This window comes from Homalodisca vitripennis, unplaced genomic scaffold (genome assembly GCF_021130785.1).
Source record: "Homalodisca vitripennis isolate AUS2020 unplaced genomic scaffold, UT_GWSS_2.1 ScUCBcl_600;HRSCAF=2980, whole genome shotgun sequence".
Classification (NCBI taxonomy): domain Eukaryota; kingdom Metazoa; phylum Arthropoda; class Insecta; order Hemiptera; family Cicadellidae; genus Homalodisca; species Homalodisca vitripennis.
Window position 1 is genome coordinate 95,041 of NW_025776733.1, and position 5,940 is coordinate 100,980.

The window sequence follows — 5,940 nt, forward strand, 5'->3', positions numbered from 1 at the left end:
CTGTGAGAGGGCTTAAACTTGTTAGTTTAAATGTCTATATTGCCAAAGCATGAATTGATGTAAGCAACAACGTGAAAAGCATCGTAGGAAATGGTTTTTACCTACGATGCTTATATTCATAGGGAGGTATGGTTCGAAACCAACCAAATAACAGAGAACAATCGCTTCTGAAACGTATCATATCCCTTGGACTAGTGATTACGAAAGTGTGTAATGCTCCTACATTTTGTTTGTGGGGGCGAATGACGGATTGATTAATCAGATATACGGCTTGCATATGATTGAGGTTGTTCTAATAGTTATCACATTCTGGACGGTATCACTAATGACAAGAATCAACCACTTAGCTATAGAAGGTGACCTGCAGGCCGTGCTACGCAGTCGCAATGGAGTTTGGCATGTTATTTAATAAATAACTGTCAGAATTATTGAGTGGGCTCCTGGTGGGACGGATTGATACCGGTTTGTTTACAGCAGGGGTTGTACCTTCTTTTTCCCCGACACTGAAGACTGTCAGAATATAATCCTCTATCACATAGATTATACAGATTGGTATTTATAATGAATAAAGTTCTTTAAGCCAAAACTCATGTCCTCCTTTCTTCTCAAAACAATGAAGAAGATGACTAATAGGTTTGTTTGGTAGTGATCCTTTTTGGAGGCTCTTCTTCATCTAAATCAACATACCTGCTCCATAAATATCATGTCCTGTATCACTTAGTATGCAAGATTTAGACGACGATAGCAGCAAAATAAATACCATAAGTGTCTTATTGGACATTAAAAGAGCCTTTTAAAACACAGCACAGGCAATTGTAAATACCTTGAGACGTGGTATTTATGGTTGGATATATATCTTGAAAATGGCTCTGCTCATGTTTAAGGTGGATAATATCAATCTTATAGGGGCGAGCATCTGTGCAAGGACTGCGAGGGGCAGCCACCAGGGTCACGTACTTTCTTTCCTTCTGTAGAATCCGTAGTGGTGTCTTCACGCAACAGTATGCAGATGATATTGTGATTCTTGTTAGTTGTAAGTCCAACTCAAATGTAACTGAACTGACACATGATGCCCTGAACGAGATTGGAAACTGGTGTGATGGGATGTACCTTAGTTTTAACACCATCAAGGCTGCCGTAGTTGCCTTTTTCAAAAAGGGTTCAATTGAAGGGTATGGGTTTATTCTTATTGAAAAGCCCTTTCATCCAGATAATGTATGAGGTACGGTATCTCATACTTGGTAGGGTCTGAACTGGTGGCCCGATCTGGAAAGAGTTGCTTGAGAGGGAAATGGTCCTTGATGCTATTTGTTCGTATGATACGTAATTCTTTGACACCTAAGATAAGGCTTATGTATTGGCTTTACGTCTCTGTGTTTACACCTGCATTAATGTTTAGGGTTATCATCCTGTAGCCAAAAATGGAGGCCAGGATGGTGGTAGCTAGTCTGGCTAGTATCCAAAGAATAGCATGCATTGACATAACTGGGGCATTTCCAAAGTGCGCCGGGCCGAGCTCTAAACCGACGTCTTAAACTCGAGCACCAGGATATTTTCATTCAGACTATGGCAAGGAGGAAAGCCAACTGTCTTCAAAGGTGGTAATTGGGTCATCCTCGAGCAGTAATAGAGACGAATGCAAAATTAGAATTCTGATTCAGGGGATTGCTTTACACATGGCCTCTATCAGATATCTCAAAGAGTGTCCTTCGACGAACCATTCAAATTTTTGATACCTTCAGCGCGACTTGTTCATAGGGAAAGACACATCTTTCACCTGCGGAGCTTGAAAGGCTTAAGCATTGCTCTACAACAAGTAATAGCATATGCACTTGGATTGTGGAAGTAATACTATGTAGGGAATAGGTGATCACTATAGATCCTTTTCTCACAGTTCCTCAGGCAAAAATCGCAATCATTATGGAATATGCTCGTGAGTATTTTTGCTTCCGGTATAGGAGTAATAAGATTAGCATTTACACAGATAGCAAGCAGCTTCAAAGACGTTGGTTTCCTGTGTATTCTACTCCAAACTTTCCAGGGAATGTTATCAAGTCGTTTCTTCCACTGGAATAATTAACAATGTGACTGTTTGCTCGGTTCGGGAGTTTTTTAAACGAAAGAGCTGATGCCTTGGCCATCTGGGTCTCAGAAATATATTACAGGAAATCAGGCATCATTTAATGTTGTCTCGATGTGGGTTAAAGCTTACAATGAGAGAAGGTCGTACTGGATTCTAGTCTGAGGATGAGCAATAATGGTCGTATTGTATCCTTCTCCACCGTGTCTGATCCTCTCTCATAAGTAGATCAGTGTGTTCTCAGGCTATGCATCTAGTTACCGGGTGAGGAGTCATCTTCACAGAGTCTCCGGTAGGATCCGCTATGTAAAATATGTAACGGGTAGGAGGAAACTGCAAACAACTGCTATGTGACTGTCCTGCAGTACTAAAGAAGAGGGGTTACGACATCTTTGGTAGTCTGGACAAGAGTGTTTAATTTCCCAAGGAGGACCTACTTGATCGGTTGATTTTGGCGATTTGTAGAACTGCTAAAATCTTAAAATGGTTGTACTTTTGGTATACAACTGGTGTGCGGAAAAGCCATTCAGGCTTCATTGTGTGGAAATAGGCCCTTTAAAAGAAAAAGAAACCCATATGAAATCAATTAGTAAACGTAACAGAGGCGTATTTCCGTGGCATAGTTGTTTGATTATTTACCTAATTTGACGCTGAAATTATTTATCTACACTTCGTAGATGTATAAATATGTAGTTGATACAGTATATATAGTAATTCATGATTCCGTAACGTTATAATGTAATGTAAACACCTACTTTTGATTCAATAAAGGGACTATAAGTATTCATTTGGACAACTAGTCATCATTTTTATAATTGACATAAATCGCAATCTTTGGGTCCGGTTCAATAGTCTCTAATCTGAAAACGCATCAATAAATTTTCTTATTTCAAAGGTTGGAACGAAAACGAAAAAGTCCGTTTGTATGGTTAGTTTTGTATTTTTTTTACAAATAAATTCCTTGTAAGTCTTCTGGATTACACATTCTAGTTTGCTTTCACTACACACATAAACGGAAACTCAGTATATGCTATGTATATGTGTATCAATAATTTACTATTATTTGCGTTAAATAGCACTTAACGTTATTTTATAAAACGTGTCCTATATTAAAAAACTAAAACTAGATTTCAAGTTGTTAACAAAGTGAATTTCAAATAACAGTAAATTGTCTGATTCTAATACCTTAGTATCTTAAAATAAGGTTCACGTCTTATCAATCCCCACAAAGTATTTTAATTTTAACAGTAGCCGGAAATCCTCATTTTACTCTGTAAAATGTATTGTTATTTTTACATTTAAATCACAAAAAGTAAATATTACTTACCTTGAGGTCTGACAATGGTGAAGATTGAATTAGGCGAGGTTCCTGTGTTTGCCAGTTGCTGCAAAGCTACATTAACCATTTTGAATCTGATCCTAATTTGTACCGCTGTTTGGCAAATCATAAATTCAATCAGCCACACAAACACATTGAATATAACCAGAGCAACTTCTAGACGACTACTCGTGCCAGCTTGTATTATCCTTTGGAAGAACACTCCAATCACAGGTGCAAGCACTGCAAAGCTAAAGCATGGTAAAGTGTATAAAAGCCAAGTGTTTTCTGATTTGTGGAGGCTAGATGCCGTATCGTCGAACTTGCAGAGATTCTTAATGATGTTACGGAACAAACCTCTTCTGCTTTGGATGTTGCTACTCAGTACCATAACTGCCGTTAAACCACAAACTATAGTCATACTCACTCTAAAATAAATTGGTACTTTATGGTCTAGATGAATAACAATAATTTCTAATACAAAGAGAATAACAATAACAGCTGACCCGAACCAGAAATAACTACTCCCTTGAACCGGTAGACCTCTGCTATCTGGAGATAGGTATATAGGTAGACATGCCCACCATCTGTAAACTTGAGTCATAACTGGTCCCAGGATGTTGTAGACGTAAGGTCTAGGCATTCTAATAAAACCCAACACTCTACATAGATATAAAAGTGATTGTGTTTAATGTCAGTTATTGTAAAAAACGATGGTACTTGGCCACAAATTCTAAACAGTACTATTATGTTTGGCAATATAATTACTACCTCAGAATAACACTCCAACACTTGTCAATGTAGTATTGAAACTCGTTAGTGAGATGTGTCAACTTGTCATCTCAATAAAACAGTAACAAAGAAGTGCAAACTTCAGATCGGAACGTGTTTAAAATACTGTAGGTAAGGCATTTTAGTGAATTTTGTATACTACTTAAATATATTCCGTACTATTGCTTGTCATCAAGCTGCAACACTTTGTGGACAGTAATTATTTGTCTACTGACTTATTAATTAGTTTAAATGTTCCTTACATACAACCTTACAATAATTTAGATGTATTTATTTAGTGAAGATAACAAATTTTAACTTAAATAACTTTTTTTGGTCATACAATAATGGACAAATATAACTCATTTAAATATAGAATCAGTAGGCACCTAATGTTTTCTTAGTTTTTTAAGTATATAATTTTTACATAACTTTCAAGTATACAGCCTTACAATGTATTTATTTACTGAAGATAACAAATTTTAACTTCAACGACTTATTTTTAGTCATAAAATAAGGGACAAATATATAATAATGGACGAATTTAAAGATGGGGTCAATAGGCAAAAAACTGTTTTTAGTTTTTTAAGTATATATATTTTAATATTTTAAGAATTAGGTTTAAAATGTTTTGACTGAAAGTCAATAAATCTATTTAAAACAGATATAAGTCATTTGAATGCATAGTTTAGCGTGTATTAAAAATTTGAGTTCACATGATTGTACGATTAAAATTGAGAACGTAAATCTGTTTGAAATTTAACACTGTTTTGTTGGCCTAAACTAATATGAGCACTAGTATAACCAAATCTAAAAACAATTTATTGAATCTTCCCCCAACAACTATTTTTTATACCAATTTGAATGGCCCTACATAAGAACATAACAAGTAAAATCATTTAGTATTTCAAAAATGTACTTCTCCTTCTATAACCATATCTAAAAACAATTTATTGAATCTTCCCCCAACAAATATTTTTTAAACCAATTTGAATGGCCCTACGTAAGAACATAACAAGTAAAATCATTTAGTATTTCAAAAATTTACTGTGGTTGTGCAATTTTATACTCTTTACACCAGTTTCAACAGTGTTCAACAATAATAGCCGATTTTGTTTAATGCCGCCTGAGACGAAATATTGTAATTCGGCTTGTACTTTTGTAAATATTTACATTTTAATATCAATAAAGTTTAGAATATTGCCTAAACTAGTAATATTCCAAACCCAATACAAAATTTAGTTGGATCCATTAACCGAAATTTGTAATCAAAGTTCATTTCCAACTACATTGCGTTATAAAATTTGTTAATTTTGAGGAGTATTTTCTTAACTTTAAGGTATTTTAAAGGTATGTGAATCTCGATGATTGTCGTAATTTAGCTAAACAAAACTCTTTTGATTAATACCATCCCGTTTGAAAGCCCATAAGAGTTTGAAAGCTCTTCTTTATTTATATACCAATTTTTATAATTTTTACCAATATTTTAATTTTTATTAAAGGGTTAGCTTTGTAAATAACAATAAAACATCGAGATGTCATAAACGCCTGAAAATCTGTATTCAACTCGAACTCACAAACACAATTTAAATTAGAAACCCTTTACAATATTTAATACAAATATTTTATATTAAATAACTTTATATTATATAAAATTTTATAAAATATTGTTGTTCCAAAAGAAAGACAGAATAGACAGAAAATACATCCCCCAAGGCTGAACCTGTTTGGAGGCATAACAACTAAGTAAGTACTGAATGGTAGGTGGCGG